A 10,228-nucleotide genomic window follows, 5' to 3' on the forward strand; every position below is an offset into this window, starting at 1 on the left:
AGCTCCAGTTCTGTGGCCTCTCATACAGTCATCCCAGGTTCCTCCTGCAGCAGCCCTTAGCTCGCCACAGCCTTCCCCTCTAAAAAAATTTATTTTTATTTTCTGGTTCTTTATTTTTATTTTTTCCTTTCATAGTAAGTAAATTTTTTTTTCTCTCATAATATGTCCTGATGTTGGCTTTCCCTTCCTCTCCTCCTCCCAATTCCTTCCCACCTCCCCTTCCTTCTAGATCCAGCTCCTTTCTGTCTCTCATTAGAAAATAAATATGTTTTTATGGAATAATAATAAAGTGAACTATAACAACAAAATATGACAAGATAAAACTAACACACAAGAATGGGATGAAGCAAATAAAGAGCCCAAAAAATGACACAGGACAGAAATGACACAGGAAACAAAGGCTATACTTACATAGAGATCCCATAGAAACACTAAACTGGAAGCCAGAACATGTAATCAAATGACCTGTAGGGTACAAAGAAAGAAGAAAAAAAGAAAAGAAAAAAGATAAGGAAGAGCCACGACACGATATTATGAGACAAGAAACCCCCAGAGATGCTGCCGAGTTCATTTCCTGTTGGCATCTACTTCTGGGCACACAGCCTACCCTAAGAGTGGTTTGTTTCCCTAGTGAGATCCTCTCGAAAGAAACTAAATTGCCATTTGCAAGTGGTTAGCAATTGCAAATCGATATCGGTTGCTTCTGGGTCAGGGATGTGTCCACTTACAGCTCTAAGACTTCATCTGGTGCAACCTGTGCACGCTGCCTCAGTCCCTGTGCCCTGATACAGATGCGCACTAATCATGTTCACTTAGAGGGCCTACTTCCTTTGTGTTCTCCATGCTCCCTGGATTTTATACTCTTTGTGGTTCCTCTTTTAAGGGGATCCATGAATCCTCATGGAAGGGATTTGGCCTCTCACTCTGCACGATGTCTGGCTGTGGGTCTCTGTATTTGTCCCCATCTGCTGCAGGAGGAAGCTTCTCTGATGAGGGCTGAGCAAGGCACTGGTCTATGAGTATAGATGAGTCATTATCCTGCTATTTTTTTTAAAGAATTTGTTTTTAAGCATTTGTTTTTTACCTACGTTCCTGGGCTATCTAGTCTCAGGTACTTTATCATTCAAGCTGTGTAGGGTTTGGGGTTCATGTCATGGAGTGAATGGGTCTTTAATCAAATCAGATATTGATTGGTTAAACCTAACAAACTTTGTGCCACCATCAGACTAACATACCTTGCAGGAAGGACAGCATTGTAGTAGGTCAAAGGGTTTGTGGTTGGGCTGGTGTTTATGTTTCTCCTTTGGAAGCACACAGAGTATTTTCTTGTACCAAAGACATCAGCTTGTAGGTGTGAGGACTCTATCTAGGCACCAGCTTGACTTTGCCATGTCCAGTGGGCTGTGTAGGGCTTTGCCACAAGGTTGTGGGGGAACAACCTATAGTCTTGACAATAGCTTGAACATGTTCTGGTTCTTTCTATGGTCTCCATATACTTTACTGTGAGCATTGTTAGTTCAGAGGGTTGGCAGTGGAATGACTTCACTGAATAGTGAAGGAAATTAAAAACAAAGAGCAAAGAGAGGAATTCAGGAATGCTGGTGAACAAGCAAGACAAAGTTATAACAGAACAGCAGTAAGAGAACACATCTCATGTTTGCATGCTAACAATGAGGTATCCAACAACGATGTCAAGAGCACCAAACTTCAAATGTAAGCAATCAAATGGACATTAGAGTAAGTTTGAGCAGTCCTGTAGCCCAGAGGGGGTAAGGCTGCAATAGAGTTGAGCAGTTTTGGCCTGAGTGTGACGTGGACTCCAAGTGGAGTCAGGAGAGTCAGGGGAGGGCAGGGGCAGTGGTGGCAGAAGCATAAGGAGGGGGACAAAGATCCTCCTTGGGAGTAGAAGCGGGAGCAAGGCAGGGTCCAAGGCTGACCCTCCTTTAGAGGAAGAAGGGCAGGGAGCAGCGAGGTCAGTAACAAAAAAGGTCTCATCCAAACAGGGGACTTCTCAACCAAGTATTGCTATGTGGTAATATTGCCCTTTGTCTGGGTGGCCCCTGTCCTCATAAATTACAGCCTTTACCCTATAAATGGTGGGGAGACGAAAAGTTCCCTCCTCAGGCCATCCTACTTTATAGGTGAGCCATTTGTTCCTGCAAAAAAAATGGTTAGTTTTCGGGGGTGAACAACCAGACCCTAGTCTTCTGCAACTTGGCAAAAGTTCTTAAAGTGGTTCAGGACCAAGCCCAGTGGGCTGCCCTGTGCCAGTCCCATCCTAGGAATCAAAGAAAACTTTGTATGAGAGGACAAAAAGCACGAGCAGAAGGGCATTCCTGGGAAAATGAAAACAAAATGAAAAGGCTGTCTCAGACTGTCTTCCTCCATGCACACGGGAGGCCCACAGCTCCACAGTCAGTTCAGAATCCAGATGAGAATCAGCAAGTTCTCCTGCTTCTGGTAGGGAGTCTCTAGCTTCTCAGTGCTCATAATAGGAGTGTTTTGTGCAGTAAAATGATGTTAACACAAATCTACAGCTGGTCAAAGCACAGAGAGTAAGTGTGGCATGCTTAGCTATAAGTGGGATATGTCTGTCACATCTCTCCACACTTAGCTCAAAGAACATCTCAGAAGACAGGAGGTAGAAAGTGTAAGAACTAGATATTTATTTTATTTATTTCTCTTAAAAATGAATGGTGAAAAAAAAACAATTTTGAAACAACGTAGTCAATTAAGACAAACAATAGTTGCATAGAACATTGGAACACAAGGGAGATCACAGACATATAGCTTCACCCAGTTACAACTACCTGGTTTTGACAAAGGTGTCAAATACAGATGGAATGGAGAAGAACATCTTCATCAAGTGGTGCAGGAAAAACTGCATTCTACACCTAGAAGGATGGATCCATATTTCTCACCTAGAAGAGAACAAAAATCAACTCAAAATAAAGCAAAGGCTTTAAAATAAATCCCGAAGTGCTTAAACACATGGGGGAAAACACTTCAGGGTACAGGCACAGGCAAGAACTTTATGAAAAGGAACCCAACAGCATGGGAAATAACCCTGAGAACTGATAAATGGGGTTGCAGCAGATTAGACGGCCTACAGTATGGGACAATCCTTGCTAGTTCTCTTGGACTTGGCAGTTAATGTCAACCACTTGTAAATAACTTCAGATTTTAAGGTTTCCATACAAATTTAGGACTTTTCCCCCTCGATGTAAAGAATGGTACTGGAATTTTTATGAGGTCACATTGAATTTGTAAGTGCCTTCATTTGGAGGTCTGTCTTTACAATATTTATTGTTCTGCTTCAGGAGCATGGGCAGTTTCCCCACGTTCTGTTATCTTTCTTAGCTTCCCTTCGGTCAGTTTCTTAAAGAGGAGCTCCTTTTCTTGGTCAGGCTTGTTCTCAGGTACCTATTGTGTGTGGCTTCCGAGACTGGGACCATCTTCCTGGCCTGACCTCCCTCTTATTAAGGTTACTGTGTTCATACTACCGTTTTGCTGAAAGTGTATGGGTTTTTCCATATATAGATTGTATCCTGCAAACAGGGATGCTTTTACATTTTCTTGTGCTTTCTGTATCCCTCCTTATTTCCTTTTCTTGTCTTATTGCTCTAGCTAAGACTTTAGACACTATACTGAAGGGGAACAGGGAGAACAGTCTCCTGGTCTTGTCCTTGGTGAGAAGCTTTCAGTTTCTCTGATTTAGTGATGGCTATAAGTTCCTTCCTTCCTTCCTTCCTTCCTTCCTTCCTTCCTTCCTTCCTTTCTTCCTTTCTTCCTTTAAAGATTTATTTATTTATTTATTTTATGTGCGTACACTTGTTGCTGTCTTCAGACACACAAGAAAAGGGCATTGGTCCCCATTACAGATGGTTGTGAGCCACCACGTGGTTGTTAGGAATTGAACTCAGGACCTTTGGAAGAACAGTCAGTGCTCTTAACCGCTGAGCCATCTCTCCAGACCTGGCTATATGTATGTGTTCTTTATGTTCATCTTCATCTTCTCCACGGCTTTCATAATAAAGGGATTTGGATTTGTTGAAGACATTTTCGGAATCTAATGAGATCATCATATGATATCTATCTTTGAGTCCATTAAGAAATACATTTATTTATTTGTATATGTCAAGTTGTAATACAACCAACTTCATATGGCCATTGATTTTTTTATGTCACCTTTAATTTGTTTTGCAAGTAATTTTTGGTATATAATTTATTGTTCCCAGCACTTGAGAGTAAGAGGCATGTAGCAATCCATGAGTTTGAGGCCAGCTTGGTCTATGTAGTGAACTAGGACAGCCAGGACTACATAGAAAGATCCTGACTCAAAAACACCAGACAATTATTGTATTTTAAATTATATATATATATATATATATATATATATATATATATATGTGTGTGTGTGTGTGTGTGTGTGTGTGTGTAGAGGTATGCAAACATAAATGCAGGTGCCTATGGAGGATAGAAGAGGGTGTTGGATCCCTGGAGCTGAGTTAGGTGTTGTTTTCAGTCATCTGAGATGAATATTGGGAAATAAACTCTAATCCTCTGGAAGACCTATGTACATGTTTAGCTGTGTAGAAGACAGAGCACTCACAGATAAACATTGGAGAAACCAGGAGTGAGGACTGTGCAGTACCGCCTCTGTAATGGAGGAAACGAATATCTGTTTTCCACTCACAAGCTTAGGAGTGGATGTTGTTAATAACCTTCACTCTCTGTAGACCCAGGCCTCACACAAATCGTCCCCCAAATTTAATCCCAGGTCTTCCCTTCCCAGACTTTTTAGTTTGAGCTTTGTTTTTCAATCAATAGAACCATAATTAGGGGAGATGTCACATGTACTTTATAACCTGCTGACCTCTACTCTGCCTCGTAGAATGGCTTCTAGTGCCTGGGCAGCCCATCCTGTGTCCTCTTTGGCCTGAAGAATTTATTTTTGTCTCTTAGACTTAGATGTGCCTTTAAGTACCCATGGTGGTTTTGCTCAAGGACTCTTTTGGGGTAAAGCACTGAATTTCACAAGGTGGTAGTTTGTTTCTGGAACGTCTCATGTTGTTGTTTGGCTGTAATGGGAGGTGGCAGAGCATAGAAGAGGTGACATGGCAGGAGATGAGGTTTCTTAAAGAGGAAGAAAGGACTGCATCATTCTCTCTCTCTTTCCTTCAGTCCTGAGGTGAATGACTCCCTCCATCACAGGCTCTCTCAGTGATGTTCCATCTTTCCCACAGGGCAGCACTGGTCATGGAGTGAACCTACTGAGCTCTAGCCACAATACGCCTTCCTTCTTTTAACAGCCATCCATCCTGGCATTCCTGAGAATGGAAGCTGACTAGCACAAATAATACACACTTTAGACCATGTTAATCAGGCTGGGCACACCTCAGTTTACCACAGAGCTCAGCAGGCTGTGGCCAGCCTGGGATGGATAGTGAGACCCGAGGCCAGGATATAATAAATGTTTCTGGCACATAAGGTGGGGAGCTGTCCTTCCATCACATGATCTCCAGTGTTATAATGTGACCCCTTCAAGCCCGAGCTGATTCCTCGGGAGAAAATGGTGACTTGTTGGTTGTATTCAGGGGCTGGAAGATCGCAAGTTAGCACGGGAGACCAGATCTGATCATTTGAACCATGGCCTGTAATTTCAAGACTAACGGTGCCTGACCATCGACCCAGTGATTCCTATTTAAGATGAAAATGGTGTTTGAATCCTTAGCTATCAGAGAAACAGATATTAAAACTGCTTTGAAACCCCACTGCACCCCAGTTAGAATGACTTGAGTGAAATGGCTCAGTGGGTAAAAGCACTTGCAACCAAACCTGATTATCTGAGTTCAATCCCTGGGACCCACACAGTGGCAAAAAGAGAACCAATTTCCCACTAGTTGTCCTATCACCAACGCTGGCAAGGCCATGGGGAGCAGCAACCCTGGCACATTGCTGGTGAAAATATAAATTGGAAATCAACATGGCAGCTCTCCTCAAAACCAAGGGCAGAACTACTACCCAAAGAGCAGAAGTCCACAGCACAGAGGTACTTGACAGCATGTTTATTGATTCACTAGTCACAATAGCTATGGAGTAGAATCAGCCTTGATGCCCAGCAACTGTTAAATACATAAAGAAAGTGAGGTATGTCTATATATTGGAATTTTATTTAGCTATTAAGTAAAACTGTGGCATGTGCAGGAAGATGGATGCAGACTCAGGAAGACTAGACCTTCTCTCATATTCCAGTTACATATTTCAGTGTATGTTGGGCATACACAAATTGAAAGCAGGAAGGGGGCCAAAGGACAGAAGAAGAGTGTTCAAGGGTGGAGGAAGATGAAAAGAGAGAAATGGAGCACATCTTACATGAAAGCAGCAGAGGGGTGTGAAGGACCAGTAACAGGAGAGAAGGGGTTCAGTATGGCAGATAGTGTGGCAGGAGATTAATAAGAAGCGGTAAAATGGCATATATGTATGAAAATGCTGGCATAAGACCTATTATTCTGCAAGACAATTTAAAAATTAAAATAAAAACCAACCCACGATCTGTGGGCTGGCTCAGTAGGTAAGCTACATGTTATACAAGAATGGAGATCTGAGTTTGAATAAATGGAATCCAAGTAAAAATCCAGGCACAGTGTATCTGTATCCAGCACTAGGGTACAGACAGGGGGATACTGGGAACTCACTGGTAAAACAATTCAAAAGTAGAAAAAAAAAAAGACGTGGTTTTGTTAACGATTTGGGGCCTCTAACTCCTCATAGACAAATACAAATAAGTAAATGTGTATATATATAAAATATACACAAAGCTTGGTGTGATTTAAAGTGGAAACATTTACAATTTGACAGCAAGTCTTTCTTTGAAATTGTTTAAATTATTTAACTCAGTAATTACACTGCTAGAAAACATTTTTTTTTTCTGTTGTGGGACAGAATCTCTCTGTAGAGATTCTGGCTGGTCTCTGTCTCCTGAGTGCTAGGCTTAAAGGAGAATGCCACCACGCCCAGCATAGAAACCTATTCTAGGTAATCAATCAGAAACTACCTGGAGTTTTGTATAAGAATGAGGGGTCTGTGAGATGGCTCAGGAGGTAAAGGCACCTATTGCCAAGAGAGAGACCAGATGGAACCAGATCCCGAAACCCAGAAGGTGGAAGAAGAGTTGTTCTCTAACCTCCACGTGTGTGATGTGGCAAATGATTACGGCCCTGGCTACACACACAGAGAGAACAAATAAATAAATGTAACAACAACAACAACAACAACAACAAGAGAATGTTATTGCAGTACATTTTTAATTAGAAGAATTGGAAATTATCCAAAATGGTTAAGAGTTTATAGCCCAGGGTTAAATAAAGTTTTGAAACACTGTTAACAACTGGAGGACAGATGCAAAGTTATATTAAAAAAGAAACAAAAGCCGGGTATGGTGGCACACACGCCTTTAATCCCAGCACTTGGGAGGCAGAGGCAGGTGGATTTCTGAGTTCGAGGTCAGCCTGGTCTACAAAGTGAGTTCCAGGACAGCCAGGGCTATACAGAGAAACCCTATCTCGAAAATACAAAAACAAAAAACAAAAACAAAAAAAACCCCAAACAAACAAACAAACAAAAAGAAACAAAGTTACATAGTTACATTCCGGTTTTTTGAATTTGAATCTATACATGTGGCTTAGTCAGGGTTTCTATTCCTGCACAAACATGACCAAGAAGCAAGGTGGGGAGGAAAGGGTTTATTCAGCTTACACTTTCCACATTTCTGTTGATCACCAAAGGAAGTCGGGACTGGAACTGGAGCAGGTCAGAAAGCAGGAGATGATGCAGAAGCCATGGAGGGATGTTCTTCACTGGCTTGCTTCCCCTGTCTTGCTCAGCCTGCTCTCTTATAGAACCCAAGACTACCAGCCCACGGATGGCACCACCCACAAGGGGCCCTCCCCTTGATCACTAATTGAGAAAATGCCCCACAGCTGGATCTCATGGTGGCACTTCCCAACTGAAGCTCCTTTCTCTGTGATAACTCCAGCTTATGTCAAGTTGACACAAAACTAGCCAGTACAACATGTATGCATGCAATACATAAATAAAAATGGATGATGCATCATCTATTTTTTACTTTTTGATTTTTGTTTACTTCACTATAATCTTACCTTTAAAATTCCTCTAAAATTTCTAAAATTAAAATCTGAAAAAGGTAAGGGTTAATTTCAAAGGATTCTTTACCTAAAATAATGAAAGTAAAGTTGTAAAAAAGGAAAAGACGTTTGATGGAAAATTCCATTTGGTTAGGAGAATTTTATACTGAATATTGAAAAAGAAAAGAAAACCCAGCTAGTGACAGGCACTCTGACTGTCTGTGCGCCACAGTTGCTTTGATGCTTCAGCCCTTCACATACAGCCTAGCATTGGGGGTTATAGTGCTGTGATCATTTCAAAAACGAATCCGGGCCATCTCAGCAACTTGGTCAAGGCCACTCTGAGATGGATAAATGGACTGCCTTGCCCTGGGTACCAGGCAGATGTTAAGCAGAGTTAAAAATCTGCTCAAAATCACTACTTGTGTTAAATTCTTTAAATGTAGACTGTAGAAATTCCCTCCCATACCCATTTTCTTTAAGTGAAGGTGCTGGGGGTGAGGAAATTCTCTAACGACCCTTACACCGCAGCCATTCCCTTTGAACACTCCCTGGGCATATTAGTTACCATGGTATACGTGGAAAGAGCATGAGTGAAGAACCACAGTGAGATATGTGATCAGGATAGTTTGCTAGGGGAGAGATAAAGGAGGGGAATAACTGGGAATAACAGGGGCAAAGAAAAATAGGAGGAGATGTGGGAGTTTTGATTAACAGAATAAAAATATGGAGGTAGCCGGGCGTGGTGGCGCACGCCTTTGATCCCAGTACTCGGGAGGCAGAGGCAGGCGGATTCCTGAGTTTGAGGCCAGCCTGGTCTACAGAGTGAGTTCCAGGACAGCCAATGGCTATACAGAGAAACCCTGTCTTGAAAAACCAAAAAAATAAAAAAATAAAAAAAAAATATGGAGGTAAAGATATAAACTCGGGGGAGGGAGGGAGAGAGAGAGAGAGAGAGAGAGAGAGAGAGAGAGAGAGAGAGAGAGAGAACAAGAGAGGACAGGCATGGACAGTAGGCAACAGTGCTAGTCTGCTACGTTGACCTTGGGTATTATGTGAAAAAGGAATATCTGTGTGTGCAGTGGTAGAGATGGGGTCCGGATGGAGGAAGAGTTTTCTTCCTATAATTTATATACATTTATTCAGTGTATTTTTATCATATTCATCCATGATTGCCACCCCACCTGGTTGTCTTCCAAACTTCATATCTTCTATTTGTTGTTGTTGCTACTGATAGCCCCTTAGTCCAATTAGTACAGCCCATATGTGCATGAATGTGGGTATATCCACTGATGCTTAGACAACCTAAACTCTCTCTCTCTCCTTCACCAACCATGTACCGTCAATAGTTCCTCCATCAAAGCTGGGGCCTTGGGAGCCCTTTAACCATTCATATTGGGATTTTGACTGACATGATCTTGTGTAGGTCAGCACAGTTGTTATCAGTTGATGTGTGTAACTGCTATGCCATGTTCAAAAGTCAACAATTCATAGCACCCTTTTCTGTATGCTAGGTCTTACATTCTTTCTACTAACTCTTCCTTAATTTTCCCTGAGTCTAATCTCTATGTCTGATATAGTGTAGATTCCTGTAAATACTGAAGAAACTTACATACTGTGGGGGCTCCCTACCAGATCCTGGATTAGACATAAACCATACCTGTAGTGGCTATTCCTGGTTGTCAACTTGACTATGTTTGGAATGAACTACAATCCAGAATTGGAAAGCTCATCAGCGATCCTAATCTGGAGGCTGGGAGATAGAAGTTTCTGATCTGGAGCTTGGTATGGAGATCTTGAGTGGTGATTGATTCCAGAAGATTAAGACAGGGAGATCTCCAAGTTCAAGGTCATCTGGGATTAAAGGTGTGGTGGCACACACCTTTAATCTGGGCTACACCTTCTGCTGGAGACCATATAAGGACATTGGAAGAAGGGAGTCTGGTTCTCGCTCTTTGAACTGCTTGCCGTGTGGGACTAAGCAACTGCTAGATCCTTGGACTTCCATTCACAGCTACTACTGAACCATTGTTGATAATTGGACTGTAAGTCATCAATAAATTCCTTTACTATATAGAGAC

This window comes from Mus pahari, chromosome 15 (genome assembly GCF_900095145.1).
Source record: "Mus pahari chromosome 15, PAHARI_EIJ_v1.1, whole genome shotgun sequence".
Lineage (NCBI taxonomy): Eukaryota > Metazoa > Chordata > Mammalia > Rodentia > Muridae > Mus > Mus pahari.